The following is a 5,590-nucleotide window of genomic DNA, read 5'->3' on the forward strand; positions in this document are numbered from 1 at the left end:
CTATTGCAATAATCAATGCAGGAGATAATGGGGGTCATTCCGAGTCGATCGCTCGCTAACTACTTTTTGCAGCGCTGCGATCAGATAGTCGCAGCCTATAGGGGAGTGTATTTTCACTTTGCAAGTGTGCAAACGCCTGTGCAGCCGAGCTCTGCAAAAACATTTTGTGCAGTTTCTGAGTAGGTCCGAACTTACTCAGCCCTTGCGATCACTTCAGCCTGTCTGGTCCCGGAACTGACGTCAGACACCCGCCCTGCAAATACTTGGACACGCCTGCGTTATCCCAAACACTCCCAGAAAACGGTCAGTTGACACCCATGAACTCCTTGCGATCGGCTGTGCGAATGGATTCTTCGTTAAATCCATCGCTCAGCAACGATCCGCTTTGTACCCGTACGACGTGCCTGCGCATTGCGGTGCATACGCATGTGCAGTAGTGACCTGATCACTGCGCTGCGAAAAACGGCAGTGTTGGAATGACCCCCATTGAGAGCATGGAGTTTTAGCAGCGTCTTGTGTAAGGTATGGTCGTATTTTGGATATGTTTTTTAGATGCATGTAACATGATTTTGAGACAGATTGAATGTGGGGAACAAAGGACAGATGACACCTAGGCAGCGAGCTTGTGGGGTAGGGTACTATTGGACAGTACCCTATTGTGGGGTAGGGAACTATTGGCCAGTGGAAATATAATTAACACTGTTTTTGAAATATTACGTTTGAGGTGGCGAGATGTCATCCAAGATGAAATGGCAGAAAGGCATTCAGTGACACGGCCCAGTACAGATAAGGACAAATCAAGGGAGGATAGGTAGATTTGAGTATCATCTGCGTATAGAAGATACTGAATCCAAAAGAGCTGATTAGTTTACCAAGAGATGAGGTATAGATAGAGAAAAGCAGAGGACCCAAGACTGAGCCTTGCGGTACTCCAACTGAAAGAGGTAACGAAAAGGCAGTAGAGTTAGAGAAGCGAACACTGACGGAGCTATTAGATAGGTAGGATAGGAACCAAGAAAGGGCTGTGTCTTTAAGACCTAGGGATTGTAGTGTTTGTATGAGAAGAGAGTGGTCAACCGTATCAAAGGCAGCAGATAGATCTAGAATAATAAGAAGTGAGTAATGGCCTTTAGACTTCGTAGTGACCAAATCATTAACCACTTTAGTCAGTGCTGTCTCTGTGGAGTGTTGGGAACGGAAGCCTGACTGAAGTGGGTTCAATAAGTTGTGTGAGTTAAGAAAATGTGTGAGTCAAGTGTAGGCAAGTCTCTCAAGTAGCTTAGAGGGACAAAGGAGCTGAGAGATAGGGCGGTAGATTGAGAGTTAGGGTTAGAATTTTGTTTCTTCAAAATGGGAGTAATTACTGCATGCTTGAAGAGTGAAGGAAAAATACCAGTAGAGAGAGAGATTACAGATGTTAGTTAAGGTAGGGATGAGCACCGGAGACAGAGCTTTACTTATTTGTGAGGGTAAAGGATCAAGAGGAGAGGTAGTAGAGAAGCAGGATGAGAAGAGTGTTGATACTTCATCTTCATTTGTGGGATCAAATGAAGAGAGAGTGCCAGAGGGTTCAGGTAAAGAACTGAGCAGGTCACTGGCTGCCGAAGAGCATACCATTTAATCTCAGATTTTATCAATCTTCTCCTTGAAGTAGAAAGCAAGATCTTGTGCCTTGATAGTGGCTGTTGGGGCAGGTGAGGAAGAATTCAGAAGTGATTTAAATGTATGAGTCGTTTGGGGTTAGAGGCTTGAACAGAGATAAGAGTTTGGAAAAATGTTTGGCAGTGTCCAAGGCATTTCTATAAGAGTGGCAGACAGTCTTATATGTGAGGAAGTCGCTTAAAATATGAGATATATGCCACTGGCGTTCAAGTTTGCGTGCGAGTTTTTGTAGATGTCTTGTTAATTTAGAGTGCCATGGTTGACATCTAGGCCTACGTGATACATGAAATGGCAGAAAGACATTCACTAACAAGGACCAACACAGTTGGTGGCAAATCATAGGTAGATTAAAGTATGATCTGCATACAGATTGTGCTTGAATCCAAAAGAGCTAATAAGTTTTCCAAGAATGGCATAGATTGAAAAAAGCAGAGGACCTAGGACTGAGCAGTTTAATAAATAGGATGAGACCCAGGATAGGACTGTGTCCTTAAGATCTAGGGATTGTATTATTTGTATGAATAAGAGTGGTCAATAGAGTTAAATGCAGCAGTGCGAATTAGAAGAATAAGAAGTGACCTTAGTCAGTGCTGTCTCCGTGGAGTGTTGGGAACAAAAGCCTGACTGAAGTGGGTCCAATAGCAAGTAGCAAGTCTCTCAAGTAGCTAGGAGGGGCAATGGAACGGAGAGTGAGGTTTAGAATTGTTTTTTAGACTAGGAGTAATCATCACATGCTTGAATACTGATGGAAAGATAGTAGTAGAAAGTGAGAGATTACAGATTTTAGTTAAGGTTGGGATGAGCAAAGGAAACATACCTCTACTTATTTCTGAGGGTATAGGATCAAGTGGAGAGGTAGTAGAACAGACAGATGAGAAGAGTTAAGATACTTCATCTTCATTTGCGAGATCAAATGATGGTGCCAGAGGTTCAGGAAAAAATTGAGCAGGCTGGTTTCTGAAAAAGAGCATACAATTATCAATCTTTTCCTTAAAGTAGAAAGCAAGATACGTCACTCCGCAGGTTTAAATCCCTACCATTCTTTACACCTGCCCTTTATTGGGAACCCCAGCTTTCTTGATGGCATGGCTGCTCACCCCTTTACTATATGGAGACTGGCGGGGATTACTAGCATTAGACACTTAGTTAATGTGACTGATAAATGACTTTTGACCTTTACGGAGGTTTCCTCAAACTTCGCAATGATTAGCCCATACCCTCTAGCTTTATTACAAGCACGATTTTATGTATCACGTGGTAGGGCATTTTTCGGAGTTGGACTGGAACAATGGAGCGCCTCTTAGCATATCCAGTACCTCAGTTCATTACACTTTTTTGAGAAACAGTATAGACCATGGTACAATAAAAGCAGGTGTTTCCAGGTGGTCAATCCACTTTCCTAATCTGTCCATGCCTACTCTGGAAAAGGCCTTGTTATATTCTCAAAAAGTGTTTCCTGCCAGAATGTACCTTAAACTTTTTTTAAATATTTACCATAATACTTACCTTTCCCCACTCCGACGCTTTCAAATGGGATCCTCGGAAACTCATTCATGCCCGAAATGTCACGAGAATGATGCAGACACCATTGCCTTTGGGCTTGCCCGATTATCCAGTACTTTTGGCACCTAGTCTGCCGATATGCGGAGGCCAAATTAGTAACCTTTGCACCCTTCACCCCTGAGTGGGCGATTTTAGGTGTCTTTGACCCAAACCAACGCATGACTCCAGAAAGTAAGAAACTGTAACTGGCCCTGAGTGCAGCTGGCAGGAAAACGATTCTTCAGGGATGAATTGACAGTGCACCCCCGCAGATACCTCTATTTTTGGCAAAACTTCAGTTCTTGTTTAAAATGGATTGGGTGGAAGCAACCGTAGAAAAGGAAAAACAGGTGGAACGCTTTTTCACATTGTGGCAGTCATACATAGATACCCTCCCCCTTACTACCAGGCATCAGATCCACCATAGCCACTACTTAGTATCTTACACAATTGCCAATACAAGACCCACCCATTTTGCTTAGTTAATAGACAGAATTACTTTGGCGTCTCCCTTCCGGTCCTATATTAAGGTGTGACATGGCGATTGCCATAATCCTTTTTTTTATTTATTTTGTTATATACCAATGTGTGTTTTGGATATACAAATGGTTCTACTCTAGGTTACCACTGTTTGATTGTAATAATTACACGGTGTATCCCTTCGTAAATGCTCCATACCATGACTTTGTTGCGATGTACAAATTTCCAATATGCATTCAATTCATGTAGTCTAAATAAAAAAGTTAAAAAAAAAGTAGAAAGCAAGCTATTGGACACTGGGGGTCATTCCGAGTTGATCGCTCGCTAGCAGATTTTAGCAGCATTGCCCACGCTAGGCCGCCGCCCTTTGGGAGTGTATCTTAGCTTAGCAGAATAGCGAACGAAAGATTAGCAGAATTGCGAATAGAAAATTCTTAGCAGTTTCTGAGTAGCTCCAGACCTACTAACAGATTGCGATCAGCTCAGGCCGTTTCGTTCCTGATTTGACGTCACAAACACGCCCTGCGTTCGACCAGCCACTCCCCCGGTTCTCCAGACACTCCCGCGTTTTTTCTTGGCACGCCTGCGTTTTTCCGCACACTCCCAGAAAACGGCCAGTTTCCGCCCAGAAACACCCACTTCCTGTCAGTCACACTCCGATCACTTCAACGATGAAAATTCTTCGTTCGGACGTGAGTAAATCTACTAAGTTTTGTGTTAAAATACTTAGCGCATGCACACTGCGTACCATGCGCATTTTAGCCTTAATCGCTCCGTTGCGAAAATCGGCAACGAGTGATCAACTCGGAATGTCCCCCACAGATGGTAGCTGGTGAGCTGGTTGTGGCTTGGGGTAAGATGCAATTTAATTATATAAAAAAGTGGCTAATATTGGGGTATCCACTATTGGCCAACTCTACCAGTATGGGGTTCTCCACACTTTTGAATATTTGTCCTCTCTGTATGCCAATCCTAGACATTACTTTTATTGAAATTTACAACTCCGCCATGCATATCTGCACAGTGGGGGTGCCCTGCTCCACAACACTCTGAAACACCTGTACATACGCTGGCGTACTATGCCCTGTCGGAAAAACATTTCTGTGCTCTACTCCTTCCTCCTCTGAGAGACCTTCGTGTTAAATGGGAAATGGACCTGGGTGTTTTTGCTGATGTCCTTGGATCCCCCAGGGACGCCACAGCCTATGTTCTATTTTATCAGATACAACTGTATATTTTGCATAGGGTCTACTGTACCCCAAGCAAACTTTTTTCAACTTGGAGGATCGGTATCAGATACTTGCCCTAAATGCTGCACTCCAGCTGCTGATTTCTGGAATCTCCTCTGGCTATGCCTGCGGGTGTCTATCATTTGGAATGAAAAAACGGCTTGTATATGTAACACTGGTTTTCAAATGCCTCTAATGAACCCACGTATTGGTATTTTTGACCTAGATTTGCGAGATTCCCTCTCTGTTTACCTTTTGTCTTTATGTGAATAACCTTCTCATGCTGTCTCGTGTTTGTATTGCTCGTACCTGGATGGTCCATGACCCACCCTCCTCCTCTGCCTGGGTGGCAGTAGTCAATACTACATTTTCCCATGAATGTTTTATGTACATTGGGGGTCATTCCGAGTTGTTCGCTCGCAAGCTGCTTTTAGCAGCTTTGCACACGCTAAGCCGCCGCCTACTGGGAGTGAATCTTAGCTTATCAAAATTGCGAACGAAAGATTCGCAATATTGCGAAAAGACTTCTCTGTGCAGTTTCTGAGTAGCTCGAGACTTACTCTGCCAGTGCGATCAGTTCAGTGCTTGTCGTTCCTGGTTTGACGTCACAAACACACCCAGCGTTCGCCCAGACACTCCTCCGTTTCTCCAGCGACTCCCGCGGTTTTCCCAGAAAC

This window comes from Pseudophryne corroboree, chromosome 1 (assembly GCF_028390025.1).
Source record: "Pseudophryne corroboree isolate aPseCor3 chromosome 1, aPseCor3.hap2, whole genome shotgun sequence".
NCBI lineage: Eukaryota > Metazoa > Chordata > Amphibia > Anura > Myobatrachidae > Pseudophryne > Pseudophryne corroboree.